The sequence below is a fragment of the Pseudophryne corroboree genome, chromosome 4 (genome assembly GCF_028390025.1).
Source record: "Pseudophryne corroboree isolate aPseCor3 chromosome 4, aPseCor3.hap2, whole genome shotgun sequence".
Taxonomy (NCBI): Eukaryota; Metazoa; Chordata; class Amphibia; order Anura; family Myobatrachidae; genus Pseudophryne; species Pseudophryne corroboree.
This window is the reverse complement of record NC_086447.1, coordinates 270467440-270486847: the sequence shown is the minus strand read 5'-3', so window position 1 is coordinate 270486847 and position 19408 is coordinate 270467440.

The following is a 19408-nucleotide window of genomic DNA, read 5'->3' as shown; positions in this document are numbered from 1 at the left end:
CTATGGGCAACATCTCCACTTCTAAAAACCCGCACTTTAGTAAAAATATACCCCTTAGTGTGTCTTGAGGACCGAGAGTTCGAATGCCTGCTTTAGTTCATAGCTTCCACAATTTATGAGTTGCACATGGAGACATATTAGATTATGCCTCAGTCCACACACACAGAGCTACTATCAGAAATCTTTCGGCATTCTAGAACGTAGGAAAACCTACCTAACATCACTCCTCATCTCAGTTACTACAGTACAGCCCAATCTAATAGTAACTGTACAAAACATATCTTCATTTGGCTGTTTGTATATGAAGCTAATTCCTCAGAGTGTTGACTATGTATGGTGCATAGGTGCATAGTATACAAAGCAGGCCCCAATCTGGTGATTATTACATAAAACAGACATAGGGGTAAATTTACTAAGCTCCCGATTTTGACCGAGATGCCGTTTTTTCATCAAAGTGTCATCTCGGTAATTTACTAAGCAATAATCACGGCAGTGATGAGGGCATTCGTAATTTTTTGCAAGTCCAAGAAAAAAATTATGAATGAATACACCATCAGTCAAAACGCGGCTGTTTAAGTATGAATCTCGGTAATTTACTAAGAAGTGCAAAGCAAAAAAAAAAAAAACACTGCCGTGAAAAATTACAACTCGTAAAAAAGTGCAAAAAAAAAACAGACCTGCTTTTTTTTCCCGTGATTGGATAGGCATGCAGGGATCCATGAGATCCGTGCATGTATATCAGTGGGAAGGGGTGGGAAAGTTGTTATTTTATTAAAATAAATTGCGTGGGGTCCCCCCTCCTAAGCATAACCAGCCTCGGGCTCTTTGAGCCGATCCTGGTTGCAGAAATATGGGGAAAAAATTGACAGGGGTTCCCCCATATTTAAGCAACCAGCATCAGGCTCTGCGCCTGGTCCTGGTTCCAAAAATACAGGGGACAAAAAGAGTAGGGGTCCCCCGTATTTTTAAAACCAGCACCGGGCTCCACTAGCTGGACAGATAATGCCACAGCCGGGGGTCACTTTGATATAGTGCCCTGCGGCCGTGGCATCAAAAATCCAACTAGTCACCCCTGGCCGGGGTACCCTGGGGGAGTGGGGACCCCTTCAATCAAGGGGTCCCCCCCCCCCAGCCACCCAAGGGCCAGGGGTGAAGCCCGAGGCTGTCCCCCCCCATCCAATGGGCTGCGGATGGGGAGGCTGATAGCCTTTTGTGATAATGAAAAGATATTGTTTTTAGTAGCAGTACTACAAGTCCCAGCAAGCCTCCCCTGCATGCTGGTACTTGGAGAACCACAAGTACCAGCATGCGGCGGAAAAACGGGCCCGCTGGTACCTGTAGTACTACTACTAAAAAAATACCCAAAAAAACACAAGACACACACACCGTGAAAGTATAATTTTATTACATACATACACACATACATACATACTTACCTTATGTTCCCACGCAGGTCGGTCCTCTTCTCCAGTAGAATCCAAGGGGTACCTGTTGAAGAAATTATACTCACGAGATCCAGGGGTCCATGGTCCTCGGGGAATCCAGGTGTAATCCACGTACTTGAAAAAAATAACAAAACGGACACCCGAGCCACGCACTAAAAGGGGACCCATGTTTGCACATGGATCCCCTTTTCCCGACTGCCAGAAACCCACTCTGACTGATGTCTAAGTGGGTTTCTTCAGCCAATCAGGGAGTGCCACGTTGTGGCACTCTCCTGATCGGCTGTGTGCTCCTGTACTGAGTGACAGGCGGCACACGGCAGTGTTACAATGTAGCGCCTATGCGCTCCATTGTAACCAATGCTGGGAACTTTCTGCTCAGCGGTGACGTCACTTTAGGTCAACCGCAGGGCAGAAAGTTCCCAGCATTGGTTACAATGGAGCGCATAGGCGCTACATTGTAACACTGCCGTGTGCCGCCTGTCACTCAGTACAGGAGCACACAGCCGATCAGGAGAGTGCTACAACGTGGCACTCCCTGATTGGCTGAAGAAACCCACTTAGACATCAGTCAGAGTGGGTTTCTGGCAGTCGGGAAAAGGGGATCCATGTGCAAACATGGGTCCCCTTTTAGTGCGTGGCTCGGGTGTCCGTTTTGTTATTTTTTTCAAGTACGTGGATTACACCTGGATTCCCCGAGGACCCTGGACCCCTGGATCTCGTGAGTATAATTTCTTCAACAGGTACCCCTTGGATTCTACTGGAGAAGAGGACCGACCTGCGTGGGAACATAAGGTAAGTATGTATGTATGTGTGTATGTATGTAATAAAATTATACTTTCACGGTGTGTGTGTCTTGTGTTTTTTTGGGTATTTTTTTAGTAGTAGTACTACAGGTACCAGCGGGCCCGTTTTTCCGCCGCATGCTGGTACTTGTGGTTCTCCAAGTACCAGCATGCGGGGGAGGCTTGCTGGGACTTGTAGTACTGCTACTAAAAACAATATCTTTTCTTTTACAACAAAGGCTATCAGCCCCCCATCCGCAGCCCATTGGATGGGGGGGGACAGCCGCGGGCTTCACCCCTGGCCCTTGGGTGGCTGGGGGGGGGGGACCCCTTGATTGAAGGGGTCCCCACTCCCCCAGGGTACCCCGGCCAGGGGTGACTAGTTGGATTTTTGATGCCACGGCCGCAGGGCACTATATAAAAGTGACCCCCGGCTGTGGCATTATCTGTCCAGCTAGTGGAGCCCGGTGCTGGTTTTAAAAATACGGGGGACCCCTACTCTTTTTGTCCCCCGTATTTTTGGAACCAGGACCAGGCGCAGAGCCCGATGCTGGTTGCTTAAATATGGGGGAACCCCTGTCAATTTTTTCACCATATTTCTGCAACCAGGATCGGCTCAAAGAGCCCGAGGCTGGTTATGCTTAGGAGGGGGGACCCCACGCAATTTTTTTTTAAATATTTGACCGTGTTTAATTTAAAAAAAACAAAAAAAATGAACCCCAGCACGGATCACACAGATCCGGCCGAGATTCATTGTAAAAAAGTCGGCAGTGTTTTGCTAATCACTGCCGTAAAAATAGAAAAAAAACCACGAATGACATCGACATCGGAACAAAAGAAAAACCCGAATACGACAGCTTAGTAAATTAGTCGTAATCAATTCAAAAAGTTGCAGTTTTACACTTTCGATGTCATTCGTGATTGAACTTTGACCTGAAACGGGAAAATACGAATCTTAGTAAATTTACCCCATATAATCTGATAGTTGCTGTATAACAGCTGCAGCCTAAATATTGCTTGAGAAACTATTCTCTAGGGACAGTACTTGGAGCTATATCTTAATTTGTGACTCTTTGTTGTGATAGTATATTATCTTCTAGAATCTTCTAAAGCATCCTCCATATTATGATGTTTACATGCACTGGTCACAGTAGAGTTTAACACAGTCTGCATGTTTTTTGCTTAACCATTGAAGTATATTCTGCAACACTGATGTCTAGTGCAGTGGTTCCCAAACTTTTTGGAACCATGGCACCCTAGAGTATCAGCATTTTATTCATGGCACACCTAGGCCAAAAATTTATTAGCAAGAAATTTTGTAATAAATATTAAATCAAAGATTGTGTTTATATGTCATCTTTAGTTTCCATTATGTGGTGAGGAACAAGATTTGCTTCTGTTTGTCCACATATTTTATGATTGGCAGCCACCAGCACTGGTTTTGCCTATTACATTGACCAGAAATAATTTTGATTGGTCCCAGACCACCAATCCAAGGCACCCCTGCAAGTGTTCTGAGGCACCCCAGGGTGCCTAGGCACACAGTTTGGGAACCACTGGTCTAGTGTATATAGTACACCATACCTCCCAGCTGTCCTGATTACAGCAAGACAGTCCCTCTATTTGGACAGTTCTCACAGACAGTAGTGAGAATGTAATTAGGTGCTAGGAGGATTCGCCCCACGAATCCTCCCAACGCCGCTGCACTTTATGACAGCGGGGTTCTCACTTAAAAGTGCTCGCTGCTCCATAGCGAGCACTTGTAGGCGAACCTGGCATTCAGCTGGGCATGCTAAGGGCGCAAACACAAACAAAGTGCTGAAACACTGCAGCAACACCTGATTCGCCCCCTTCGCATCTTATTCATATCTCTGACCATTTTGTCTGCCCTTCCAGGTACTAAGTGATTGGTACTATTTATTAATCTCTCACTTTGTTGTGTCATTAACTGTTTTATTTTTCCCTTGTATGTGTTTTTGAATTTTATGTTGTATTAATTGTTCATATCATTGTATTTTCCCTGCACAGTGCTATGGACACTTGGAACATAAATAAAAGATAACAATAAATAATAATAATACAATTGGTGACTGATAATGTGGCTATCTTATAGTCTCTCTCATGTTCACAATCACAACTACAATTTTTTTTAAAGTGTTTTTATTGCAACAATAAATGTGATACATACATATATATTCATATTAGATCAAAAAATGTCATAAAGGTAAATATGATAAGGTTACATACAGAAATATAATCGAGTCTGCAGTCAAAAACCATATCTATTACAGTTGTAAAATAATATCAAGCATAAATTAATTAAGATTTCAGGACCCCACAACTACAATTTTTATTCTGCTACCTTTTATATTAATTTTGAGCAGGTCCATCTTTACTGTGTTTCATGTCATTGTAAGCTTGCGAGCAGGACCTTCATACCTCTATGACTGTGTGTAATTACCCGGTTTTGTCTTATCATTGTGTCCAGTTGTAATGCACCACGGAATTTGCTGCGCTAGATAAGAAACTGTTAATAAATAAATAATTGTATGTCATTTGTTTATGTCATCATGACATCCTCAATGTATAATGTCATAAATTAATATTGGCACTTTATAAATATAATACAGGTTGAGTATCCCTTATCCAAAATGCTTGGGACCAGAAGTATTTTGGATATAGGATTTTTCCGTATCTTGGAATAATTGCATAACATGATGAGATATGGCAATGGGACCCAAGTCTAAGCACAGAATGCATTTATGTTTCATTTACACATTATACACACATCCTGAAGGTAATTTTAGTCAATATTTTTAATAACTTTTTGCATTAAACAAAGTGTGTGTACATACACACAATTCATTTACGTTTCATATACACCTTATAGACACAGCCTGAAGGTCATTTAATACAATATGTTTAATAACTTTGTGTATTAAACAAAGTTTGTGTACATTGAGTCATCAGAAAACAAAGGTTTCACTATCTCAGTCTTACTCAAAAAATTCCGTATATGTCGGAATATTCCATATTTCGGAATATTTGGATATGGGATACTCAACCTGAAGAAATAATAATAATAATAATAATAATAATAATAATAATATAGACCCTCAATGACTTGTGTAAAGGAGATCTAAAATTTGCTGTCTAATTTATACAATAGTCATCTAAACTATCTGGTAGCTAGTGCATAAAATACAGAAGTTAGCCAAGAAAGTGGCTAATGTATAAAGCAGACCTCCAATTTGACACTATTATACAAATCAGAACTCCAATTTGTGTTACTATATAGCAGGGTGCCCAATCTGGTGAATAGTGCATGGCTTTAACTCTACTGGATAGTGTATAAAGCAGACCTGAAGTCTACTGATTAGTATATAAAGCACAACTCCAATTTGGTAGCTAGTGTACAAAACATATCTACAGTTGGCTAATGTGCAAAAGCATGCCTCCAATCTGGTAGCTAGTGTATAAAGCACACCTTGAATCTGGTGGCTAGTATTTAAAGCAGATCTGCAATCTGTGGCTAGTGTATAAAACTGCCCAGAAATTTGAGGCCTGCTGTACGAACTTGAACCACACTATATTAGTGGCTAATATATAAAGCAGACCACAAATTAGGTGATTAGTATAGGGAAGGGCATTTAATATGGTTGGTTTATTTCAGGGGTGGGGAACCTCCGGCCCGCGGGCCGTATAAGGCCCGCAAAGCCAACTGATCCGGCCCGGCCACCCGCTGCTGTGTGTGACAGGGGAGGAGAGCGCAGCGTGCGCCTCTCCTGCCCCTTTGAGCTCAGTCCGGCCGTGGTGGCGTGTGTCATCTGCAGGGAGGAGAGCGCAGCTACAGTATGTCCACTGTCCAGCGGCGGCGTGTAGGATCTCAAACCAGCCGCCGGTTCGTGAGCCAATCAGAGCTCGCGGACCGGCAGCCAATCAGGAGCCGCTCTGCCGGTCTGTGAGTTCTTATTGGCTTACGAACTGGCGGCTGGTTTGAGATCCTACACGCCGCCGCTGGACAGTGGACATAGCTGCGCTCTCCTCCCTACAGATGACACACGCCGCCGCGGCCGGACTGAGCTCAAAGGGGCAGGAGAGGTGCACGCTGCACTCTCCTCCCCTGTCACACACAGCAGCACAAAGGGGCAGGAGAAGGCCAGCAGCAGTGGTGAGCAGGGCGGGGGCATATCTGTATCTGGCACTGTGGGGGCATACTGTATCTGGCACTGTGGGGGCATACTGTATCTGGCACTGTGGGGGCACACTGTATCTGGCACTGTGGGGACATATCTGTATCGGGCACTGTGGGGACATGTGTGTACCTGGCACTATGGGAACATATCTGACACTGTGGTGGCATATCTGTATCTGGCACTGTGGGACATATATATATCTGGCACTGTGGGGACATATATGTATCTGGCACTGTGGGGACATGTGTGTACCTGGCACTGTGGTGGCATATCTGTATCTGGCACTGTGGTGGCATATCTGTATCTGGCACTGTGGTGGCATATCTGTATCTGGCACTGTGGGGACATATCTGTATCTGGCACTGTGGGGACATGTGTGTACCTGGCACTTTGGGGGCATATCTGTATCTGGCACTGAGGTGGCATATCTGTATCTGGCACTGTGGTGGCATATCTGTATCTGGCACTGTGGTTGCATATCTGTATCTGGCACTGTGGGGACATATCTGTATCGGCACTGTGGGGACATGTGTGTACCTGGCACTATTTGGGCATATCTGTATCTGGCACTGTGGTGGCATATCTGTATCTGGCACTGTGGGGACATATCTGTAATTTAGCTCACCGCACGTCCCTGGTGTGTACCCCTCACTATGGGGGCATATCTGTATCTGGCACTGTAGTGGCATATCTGTATCTGGCACTGTGGTGGAATATCTGTATCTGGCACTGTGGTGGCATATCTGTATCTGGCACTGTGGGGGCATATGTGTATCTGGCACTGTGGGGGCATATCTGTATCTGGCACTGTGGCAGCATATGTGTATCTGGCGGTGCACTACTGGCGGCATATGTGTATCTGGCACTGTGGCGGCATATGTGTATCTGGCAGTGCACTACTGGGGGCATATCTACTGGGGCATAACTACTAGGGGCAGGCTAATTTTAAGTTGATCATTTTTGTATGGCCCCCGAAGGATTTTATAAATGTCTAAATGGCCCTTGGTAGAAAAAAGGTTCCCCACCCCTGGTTTATTTCATACCTCCAATCTATGGTCTAAGGTACAGAAGGACTACCATTCCTGTAGCAAATGTATGTATAGTGTGGCAAAAGAGGTAGTGTGCTACAAATGAAAAGGGTTTTTAGCTAGTAAGACCAGGAAAGTAATGCATTAGATGAGTATTCTTTGAGAACCAGACCCACCCGAACATAGGGGATCCGGGGTAATCCGAGCAACTGCTTGGATCTCCCTGCCTACCCTGGATCCCAAATCGAGGCAAAACCTTAATATCCCGTTGTCGGATCCTGAGGTTTTGGCTCGGGTGCCAATCCCATTGAATACAATCGGCTGACCGCTGATTGGCTGAGAGAGTCATCTGTCAGCCATCAGCACGTCCCCATGGACTTCATGGGGTAAGATAGCGGCCCCCACCATGCCTACTGCACTGCCGACACTCCCACACTGCCTGCATTGCCGGCACCCCACACTGAGGACACTGCCGGCACTCCTGCACCGAGGACACCGTCAGCACACCCACACTGCTGGCACCCCTGCACTGAGGACACTGCAGGCACTCCTGCACTGCTGAAACAGCCAGCACCCCACACTGCCGACACCTTCACAGGACACAGCCCACACAGCTGGCTCCCACGTACAGGGCACACCAGCAGAACCTTTGCACATTCAGCACCCATGCACAGAGGACACCATTGGCACCCCTGCACTGCCGACACCCCCCCCCCACACCCACACACCCACACACAGAGGACACAGCCAGCACTCCCGCACAGAGGACACCACTGGGACACTCGTACTGCTGACACTGACGGCACCCTTGCATTGCTGACAACATCTGAATACCCCCACTGCAACAGCGCCACCATACCCACATTGAGGACACTGCCGGCACCCCTGCATTGAGGACACCATCAACACCCCTGCACTGAGGACTCCATCTTCACCCACCACTGCTGACATAGCCGACATACCCACATTGAGGACACCGCTAGCACCTTCTCACTTGGGGGGATTTTGGGAGCTGCTCGGCAAAAAGGCTGCTTGATCAGGGCTTTACATGGGCACAGAGTGCTAGTCATCAGCAGTGACCCAGGGCCCCCAGGAGAGAGGTACAGATTGGGCACTGAGAATAGGCATATGCTGGGGGCATGTGCACTTGTGTAGGGGACAACCACGTCTGCTGTTACTATTTTACACATGGTTCAGGGTTTTTTCTCTGCTGTTTAATTACTTTGGAGCAATGATATTCTACACACGATTCTCAGGAAATTTCTGTGTTGTCTTGTTTTCTATTGATAGTATTTGCAAGTTAGTTTGATTGGTTACTGCTAATATATTACTAATTTGTAAAACATTTTTAAACAGAAATAACTGCCACTGCTTTGTTGCTTAGTTTAGCAAGTCAGGCAGGGGCATTGGAATGGGAAGGTTTTGCCCCCCAAAAACTTGACAGAGGTGGTGGGGAGGGGGAGCGCTTACCGGCGGATCACCATGGAGACTCCAGTCCCACTTTGGAAAGTCTGACGCCACTTCGTTCTGCCCCATGTCCTGTGTCCTGGCTGGCTCTTTACACTGATGCATTACTGGGAGGAGGCGTGCCCAGCGCCGTCTTTTCGTATGGGCTCAATGGGATCTTGCCCAATGGCCCCAGGAGTGAAAGGCCAGTAGGCTGATAGCTGAGGATCCCCTCTTTCTATGGTTACCAGAATTTTGAAAATCGGCCCTGGGGAACCGGAGATATCTGACTTCAAAGCAGTGGTCCCCATCCAAGCCTGCTAATTGCTCTTCCCAGCCAGATATCTCGGGTTCTGTCTGACTTAGAGTTTTTCTGAGGGTATAATCCAAAATCTGTGACTCTCCCCTTTTGGTGAACACTGGCAGCTTGTCTCTACTATGCCCAGAACCAGAGATATCAGCCTCCCAGCAGCTGGTCCCTGCTCCAGCTCCACACGCCTGGTATGCAGTTTCATATTTTCATTGGTGGATTGCTCTGGCTCCTGAACTCTGATCCCCAAGTCCCCAGTACCTCCTGAAAGGTGGGATTCTCTAGTTTTTTTTATCCTATTAAAGCTACGAAATCTATTTCCAGGAACCGGAGATATCTGCAGTAAAGCAAGCTGCCCTCCCACCAGAAAATTATGAATATTAAGCACACTCCACTATCCACACCTCCCCTACGTATTAAACATCCCCTACTACCCTATAAGTCATGTACCAGGGCCCCTTCATTCAGCCCAATGCCCTTTCTACAGTTTAGTGTTCTCTTTCCTGCCCCATCTGTGCAGTAAAGGAGTAATTAGCAGAAATTATTTCTCCAGGTCCTACATGCTGAGCGGAAGATAGAACCCCCCTATCCCCCGCGGGACATCAAAGCTGCCACTGACAGCACCCCCACCCTTACCGCTGGAGGATGGGTAGGGGCCCCAGTGCATTGCTGTGCCCAGGGGCCTACACTGCTGTTAAGATGGCTCTGGGCGTGCCCATGCTGAGCCTGCTGGGACATCCCCGCCTCCTCCCAGTAATATATCTGTGTGAAGATGTCAAGTGTGGGACCTTATATAGGCAGGTGTGTGCCTATCCAAGTCATGTACAATCAACTGAATTTACCACAGGTAGACTCCAATTAAGCTGTAGGAACATCTCAAGGATGATCAGTGGAAACAGGATTTACCTGAGCTCAATTTTGAGCTTCATGGCAAAAGCGCCCTACACACTGGGCGAGGGTGACGGGCGATTTGAATGATATCGCTCAGAAATAAACGATATATCGTTCATATCGTTTAGTGTGTAGGCACCAATGATGAACCCCGCGGTCGTTCATTGTTGGTTTCCAGTCATTTCAATGCAAAACAATTTGGACGATAACGATTATCGTTCATCGTCCAAACTGCTGCCATTGCCCAGTGTGTAGGGGGCTTTAGGCGGTAAATACTTATGTACATGTGATTTCTTAGTCTTTTATTTTTAATAAATTTGCAAAAATCTCAAGAAAACTTTTTTCACGTTGTTATTATGGGGTTTTGTGTGTAGATTGTGTTGTCAACAGTGATAGAGATATTTGTAGGGGGTGTTGCTCTGGCTGGAGGAAAGATAATGAGTTCAGTTTTGTCCATATTGAGCTTCAGAGAGCGCTCAGACATCCAGGAGGAGATGGTAGAAAGGCAGCTGGAGACCTGAGAGAGGACAGAGGGGGACAGATCAGGAGATGAGAGGTAGAGTTGTGTGTCATCAGCATAGAGGTGGCATTGAAGGCCAAAGGAGTTAATGAGCGAACCCAGGGATGAGGGGTACAGGTAGAACAGAAGGGGGCCTAGGACAGAACCCTGAGTGACACCAACAGAGAAGGAGCGGTTAGTGAGATAAGAGGTAAACCAGTCAAGGACGGTGCTAGAGAGGCCAACGTTATGGAGTGTGCGGAGGAGGAGAGGATGATCAACGGTGTCAAAGGCAGCAAAGAGGTCCAGAAGGATGAGCAGAGAGAAGTGGCCCTTGGATTTGGCCGAAAGCAGGGCAGTCTCGGTGGAGTGGAGTGGAATGGATGAAAGCCAGATTGTAGTGGATCAAGGATGGAGTTGTCAGAGAGGTAGCTTGTGAGATGGCTGTAAACCAGTCATTCAAGTAGTTTGGAGGCGAATGGGAGAAGAGAGATGGGGTGGTAGCTAGTGAGTGATGTAGGGTCGAGGTTGGTTATTTTGAGAATAGGTGAGACCAGAGCATTTTTGAATGGTGAGGGAAAGATGCCGGTAGAGAGCGATAGGTTAAAGAGGTGAGCAAGGTGGGAGCAGGCAGTGGGGGGAGAGGGAGCGGAGAAGACCAGAGGGGAGGGGGTGAAAGGGGCAGGTTGAGGGTGGGGCGGATAAGATGAGGAAGTGGACTTCCTTGTCTGAAGTGGGACGGAAGCAGGACAGGGTGGGATAGATGGAGGGGAGGGATGATGGGGGCAGGGGGGCAGCAGAGGGGTGACGGGAGGAGATGTCATTTAGGATATCCTCAATTTTGGAGATGAAGAAGGAGGCAAAGTCGTGGCAGTGAGGGAGGCTGGGAGAGGAGGAGGAGGGGGGCGAAAGAGAGTGTTGAAAGTTTCAAAGAGATGGCGTGGACTGGAGGACTGAGAAGAGATGAGTACTTGGAAAAAGGATTGCTTAGCGAGAGAAAGAGCAGAGCTGTAGGAAGTGAGAATAAACTTGAAATGGAGGAAGTCCGCCAGAGAGTGAGATCTCCTCCAGGAGCGTTCTGTGGAGCGTGAACATTGGCAAATCATGCCTGTTACGGATTATGTGCCTGTGGGTTGATAATGTCAAATATTATCCTAAAACATAAAGCTATACCGCTAGACTCGCTATTACCGTGGAGCCGCTGTGGCCACTAGACTTATTACACACACTACGTACTAAGTACGCTATTTGCGTACTGAGTACCGTATGGATACGCACTTAGCGTATCAGACGCTGTGCCGTGGGCGCGATGCACGAGCGGTACGTACGCACATGGATTCACGCTTCGTACTAAGCACGCTATTGGCGTACTGAGTACCGTATTGATACGCTCTTAGCGTATCAGATGCCGTGCCGTGGGTACGATGTACACGCGGCGCGGACGCACACAGAGTGATATACAGTAAACCTTAAGTAATGAAACAGTGTAAGGATGTGCTTATACTTTAAACCTTAGCAGCCTAGTACTGCAACGATGTGTTACCTTAAAACCTTAACAATGTTTATACACCTTATACCGATTAAGACGCTAAGAAAGCCCTTTGCAGGAAAGTGAAAACACAACACCGGTTTGTGGTAAACCACTGGACTCTAACACCGCAGCGGATTATTCAGAGAAAAGGGGCAAACAGATACAAGTTATACACTACAGGCTAACAAGGAAATCTAAACAGAATAATAGAGAATAATGGCTACAGAGAATATACATACGTGGGGAATCGTTCGCAAGCGCATCCTGGACCAGTCCTCAGCTATCAGGGAGAAAGCCTTCAGAGTCTTGTGTCCGGCCAGGCAACAGTGGTCTTTGTATACATAACATACATTCACAATACAATGGTCACTGTAATCTCATTGTTCATTGGACACAGGGATGTGTATCTACATTACAGCAAAGGTCATAGGTGGATTTGAACAGGTAGGCGATGTCCTTTCCCAACTGCTCTGGTGGGAGGTATCCTCTGGATTCCCGCCGCATGTGTAATTTACAGCAAATACAGTTAATGTTCATAATCTACTTCTGTACATAACTATACGCAGGAGCAAGCGATCTTTTCCTAACTAACACCGGAATGTTACCCTTAAAATACCCTACAGCTGGATACTAGACATCACCTACCAACCTTTATCTGACCCTTCCTATCATGCAAAGACGAATCTCTCTGTCCAGGAACTGTTTAAACTAACATTACTCGCTGACATGATCTAAGGGAACTATATCTACAAAATGCACTATTTGGGTTAAATATGCTATGTTCGAGTCGCGCGCTACACGCTCACAAACTCCGCCGTAAATACACATAACATGCGCACGAGTCGCCAGAGCATCTCTTACGCAACTTGCGGATATGTGTACGCACGGGGGACCGGATGCACGAGCAACGCGCATGTGCATGAGGGGTTAGTACAAGGGATATGTATTACAATATTTTTCGACTTTGACAGGGTGATATACACAATGTAATATATACTGTACATAGATAATATTTTGTTAAAGTACTCTTACACTTAATGTGTATTAGTGAATTTAATGTTATTTTCTTTTATAATGGATTAAATAATCTTATACGTTACTGCTGTGTTACATTTTCCATTCTGTGTAGGCTTTTCCATACAGACAAATTATTCATCCCATATATGACTATAAAAAGAGAAGCAATATGAGAGCATACTAAATAATACATAATGCAACTGCAAAACTAAAAAAGACATTTATAAATTACAGTTCCTGTTCTTTTACTCTAATTTGGAACAATACCATGGCTCATTTGCATAGCTTCCAGCATTTGAATTTGAATTTAATTTCCAGAAACATTTTTCTGCTGGTCAGACACCAATGAGAGCCCATGATTATAGGTGCTCTCTAGACAGGTATAGCGTAGAACCAGGCCGGACTCCCCATCTAGCCTTATGGCATATGACAGGAGGGCCGATGGTTTGGTGGACCGGTCTGGTCTGGAGAGCCGGGAAGGCCGCACACAGCACAGCTGCTGCCTCCCCCACCCGAAGTGTGTGTATGTATTAAAGATGGGGCCGTGCCGCGAGTCCATGCCCACCTGACTAGCAGAATGCCCCCGTGAGTCGTGTCCGCACCGCCCTGTGACATATGCGTACCCCCGTGACGTGCCTTTCAGTGCATGTGCATTCACCAGTGCCAGGGCTGTAAACTAGCCCCGGTCCGTCCCTGCGTAGTACTGTATAGCACCCAACATGGCTACAGGGTATAACCATAAGCCCTTAAGTCAGAAAGAAAAACATTATGTAACATACAGGATAAGGAGAGATACCGCAGTTTTTACCCAGAATGGTACTGTGTAGGTGTCCGATATAAGGAGCATGACAAACACATCCAGAGACAGATATCTCTATAGATTGTAAGCTTGCGAGCAGGGCCTTCCTACCTCTATGACTGTTTGTTATCACCCAGTTTTGTTTTATCACTGTTGTTTCCAATTGTAAAGCGTAACGGAATTTGCTGTGTTATATAAGAAACTGTTAATAAATAATAAATAAATAGTAAATACTACTAGGATTCCAAACTATGGATTGGTATTGGGAGCCGGCTGTCAAAATACCAACAGCGGCATCCCTATGTTTAAAATACAGACCTAAACTAATTAACTAAGCTAACCCTGATCCCTAACCCCCTAACCCTAACCCACCTTTTCCGCAGCCTAAACCTATCCCAGCCCCCCACCCCTCCCGAGCATCCTAACCCTCCCTCCCCACAACCTAAACCTCCTTCCTCTGCAGCCTAACCCTAACCCTCCCTTCCTGAAGCCTAACCCTAAAGTTCCCCCCTGCAGCCTAACCCTAACCCTCCCTCTCTGCAGCATAACCCTAAAGTCCTCCCCTCAGCAGCCTGACCCTCCCCCTGCAGCCTAAATCTACCCCATCCTCCCCGCGGCTTACCTCTCTAATGGTACGTGTAATCATCGTTCAGGATTGCGGTGGTTGGACCATGGATACTGATCAATGTCGGGATCCTGGCTCCGGCATTCTGAGTAGTGTCGGGATTCCGGCGTAGGTATTTCGACTGCTGGTATATCAACCACCGGGATCTTGACCGGATCCCATTTACTACACCTAATTGCAATGCACTATTTTGCATTCTACATATAGTTTTTCAATGAAGTGTAAAATATAGGGGCAGATACTGCTGCTCAGTAGTACTGTAAGACCCAGAGGGTGCAGTTTCTGGAGTTTACCGTACGGTGTAACCATAGGTTCAGGGTACTTAACCCAAAATCTGTGGGTTAAGGCGTGTTAGATTTAGGTTTAACCATGATGGGAAATTGGCTAGTAATTAATTACTGTAGCTCCAGGCAATAAACCTGGAACTACAGTCGCATGGTAAGCCCCACGGCTAACTGAATCTGCCCCATAAAAGCCAGCGAATAAAAACAGATAGTGAATGACACTGCAAGAGATTAAACTGTTGGCTACTTATAAAATTATGTTTAATGTTTAATTTTAAAGAGGAACTAAGCTCAAAATGCACTATATTCAAATATAAGCTGCACATTCAGTCTGTGTTTACTAATAAGTCAATGTATTGCAAATGTAAGTTACAGTAATGTACATATACCACTTATAGCATAGTGTTTCGGGCAGCGTCAAGTGAAAACCAATACTTGCAATTTCCTAGCAAGCATCAGTCTGTAAAAAAGCCATGTGTGCTGCCAGGGACAGTCTGTGATGATGTAGGGTAATAGATAATAAGCTACATGCTCATCTCTGACCCTAGTCCCCTCTGATCAGACTGGTCACTAAGGTGTCTATTTACTAAGCCTTGGATGGAGATAAAGTCAGTGGAGATAAAGTACCAGCCAAACGGCTCCTAACTGTCATTTTTCAAACACAGCCTGTAACGTAGCAGTTAGGAGCCGATTGGATGGTGCTTTATTTCCAGCGACTTTATCTCCATCCAAGGCTTAGTAAATAGACCCCGAAGTTTCCATTCCATTAGTCAGGGTAATCACTAGCAGATTCCAACTTTCAGATTCTGTTCTGCTCAACTCAATTGACTCTGCAGCCCCACAGTGTTCTGCAGTTCTTGTACATCAGTTTCTGATGCTTACGTAGTCTCTACAGACCATTTTATATTTATCTCTTGCAGTTCTCTCATCTAACTCCCAAATTTATACATAACTGTATCTCAGTGATGGTCAGCCTGACATACTTAACCCTATCGCTGCTGGCGGTTTTCTCGACATTAGCACTCGTCACATTCCAGCATCAGTAATGGGGTTTTTTGCACTACCCACACAAATTATGCCTTGGGTTTTTTTTTAAGAAGGCTTCATGTTTTCAGAAAATAGAGATTCATCTTTTTGCTCATTCTAAAAAACACTGCCTAAGAGAAGTCTGTATAACAGAATTAGACATTTCTCCCAAAAGACCAAATAATAATTTAACATTTCCACTCTGCTCAAATCAGGTGGCATCCGTTTAGCTCTTCATGGACTTGTTCTAGTCGTGAAGAAAAATTACTGGAAAAAGGTGATAAAAAAACACCTTATATACAGTAGTATTTATAGTAATACATAAAACACTCTCACATAAAATGTGAAAATCCATAAGATTAAACTCATACCAAAAAATTAGTTTTTGAAAAGCTATTCCACAAAGTTGTTCACTCTGAAGGCTCCCAAAAATAATAAAATATATATAATAATATTTCATAGTGTAGTACCTTTCAAACACTAATTAAGTGTACTTCCACCATAAATTAAGGTTACAATACAACACCATGTAAAAGTTTCACCATCTTTATTACTATAACAACTCGTGTACAGAAAACCATATTTCTAAAATATCCTAATATATATTTTCATGAACCACAACCAGGGTCGGACTGGGGGCTGAAATCGGCCCTGGCATGTGCGTGCGCACCGCGAAAGGAGGCGCGTGGACACTACCGACGGGGGCGTGCCACAAGTCAGGGGGGACAGTGGACTCGCTGAGTCAGTGTACTCGTGACAACCCCACCTTTTTTTGCCGCGAGTCAGTGGTCGTGGACTCGCGGCACACCTCCATTTCCATGGAGACGGGCAAGGGGGCAGAGGAGCAGCCAGACCAGAGAGCCGGAGGCTGTGCTGCGCGCGGCCTTCCCAGCTCTCTATATGACAGGAACGGCCCACCAGCCCATCGGCCCTTCTGGCATTTGGGCAGTCCGGCCCTGGCCACAACCTATAAGTGAATATGCATACCAAATCCAATGATATTATATATTCATCTGTTGCCTTTTAGGCCAATCAATTAAATTTCCATAGAAATAAAAAAAACCTCAGTATTAAAATAGGAAAGAGTTTTAGCGTGATATTTTTAACGACAATTGAATTCACATTGACTTACACATATAAAAGATGATGTCCGTACATCTTATCTTAGTGTCTATATGACAGTACAGAGAGTAGGGTCCTAAAACATCACAACATGCTTTCTCCTATTAATCTATCCAGGACTTCAATAAACACCACAAAGAAATACTTTGTGGTTCTTGTTTAAACATTAATCCTACTTTCCAAAGCAGCAAACAACACATTTATACAAAAAAAACCTGCACTTCATTTATTTTACAAATCTATCCCATCTCATTTTAGGCTCTTAGATGACCTACCACGATAAGGGGTCTATTTACTAAGCCTTTGATGGAGATAAAGTCAATGACGATAAGTACCAGCCAATCCTCTTCTAACTAACATTTCACAGGCAGGGTTTGAAAAATGACACTTAGGAGTCGATTGGCTGGTACTTTATCTCCGTCGACTTTATCTCCACCCAAGGCTTAGTAAATAGACCCCTAAATGAGGGGATCTCTTTTTATATGACACAAGATGAGGGAGGTATAAGCTTTAGACCCCTCTAATCTGTGGAAATGTTATTTTTGTACTGTTTCCGTTTTTGTAGATAATAACTACTAAGGAAGCACATTGTTTGAAAGAGGAAACTCCCCTCTTATAGCAGGCTGCCCCCATGTGTGTTGGGAACTTGGATACAATTTGAACAACCACTATATACATAATATTTTAGACCATAGGGGCCTCCCTTTTAAGTGCTCTGTCCCTTCCCCCTACCACCATTGTGAATAAGCAGTCTAATGGCATGTTGTGAGGTCTGAGGGACATGTAAAGGCCATGTGAGGAGATCTAATAACATGTGGGAAGGTCTGTGGCATGTGGGTAGGTGTGACTAGCAGGTAGGTGTCTTTCAGTACTGTGATGAGGGTGTCATTGCATGTACTTGTTACAGGTACCCAGGCTCCATGTTACACTTTGGCATTCTCTAACCAGTGGGTGAGGGGTCAAAGAGGGGCCAGTATGTAATTTCTACTGGGCTCTACAATTTTTGATGGTGGCCCTGTCTACATATTCAACACAACATTATAAAAATAGTTGTACTAACAATAAAGTGAAACATTATTATTATTATTATTATTATTATTATTATTAACATTATTATACTAACCATGACACAATAGAGGAACCATTTTGTTCTAGAGACTTTGACTGTCCTGAGGGTAAGTCACCATAGGAGCTCTGCCATCCTTATTCCTGCTCATTATTATGAGTTCTTACATATCCACACTGTAATGCCTGGGACCTAAAAATGAAACAGTAAAACATGTAATATCAATGCTCCAACATCACTTCCATTTATTCTGCACCTAGATGCCTGCAACTAGGGCCTTAGAGACATCAGGGCTCTATCTTGCTGATGGACTGGCTATTCAAGTCTTTTTAAGAACTGCTCCAAGGACCAGTAGTTGCGTCTTTATTCATATATAATGCCTGTAGCTCTGATTCTGGTCCTATCAAACAAGCCAGAGGTTTCCAATCGCGGTCCTCAAGACATACTAAAGGTCCAGATATCCAAGGCTCAGCACAGATGGTTAAGCATGGATATTTTTAAAACCTGGACCATTATTATTATGCCTTGAGGACCACATTTGGGAACCTCTGAAATAAGCAATGCGCTTTCAGTTTCTATTCGAGTAACCTGAAAATCTCTAGTATATTTCAGCTTTCAAATTCTGTTCTGCTCAGCTGCAGGACTCAGTGCTACTCACTCTGCAACCTGCCAACCTCACACAGTTTATCTACATTTCCAGCCTTTTTTTTACTGGTGCAGTCTATTATATAGCTCACATACTTGTATTTGGTAATAGTCATCTACACCTCTCATTCTGGTCCTTTCAGCAACCACTGACCCTGCAGAACTATTGAGTTCCTTAGCCGTCACATCATAAATGACCTCAAACAATGCTCAATGTTGGCTTCACACCCTTACAAATAACCAGAGCTAGTTATTTATCCATTTTGAATGTTAATGCTGGATTCATTGTTGAGAATTGTATATGTATTTTATTTAGTTTAATCGCCCTGAACATTATATCACTGTCCATTTTCTTATAACCCACTAGCATTGTAATGGTGGGTAGACACGGTTAGATGAAATGCCCGTCAGACTAACAGACATTTTATCTGACAGCCTGACACGCATCAGATATCTTGGGTATACACTGTGAGATATCTCACAGTGGGCAGGATGTACTACGTCAGAGATTTTCAACCTTTTACAACTCGCGGCACAGTGAACAAGATTTAAATATTGCCAAGGCACACTAAAATATAATGGTGATGCATGGTGCAGTGGCGTGTCCTAGGATGTCATGTCGCAGCTTCTCCATAGGTAACGCCTGAGCCACATCTGAGAACGCCAGAAGAGCCCAACACTGCCCGGGCCCAAAAT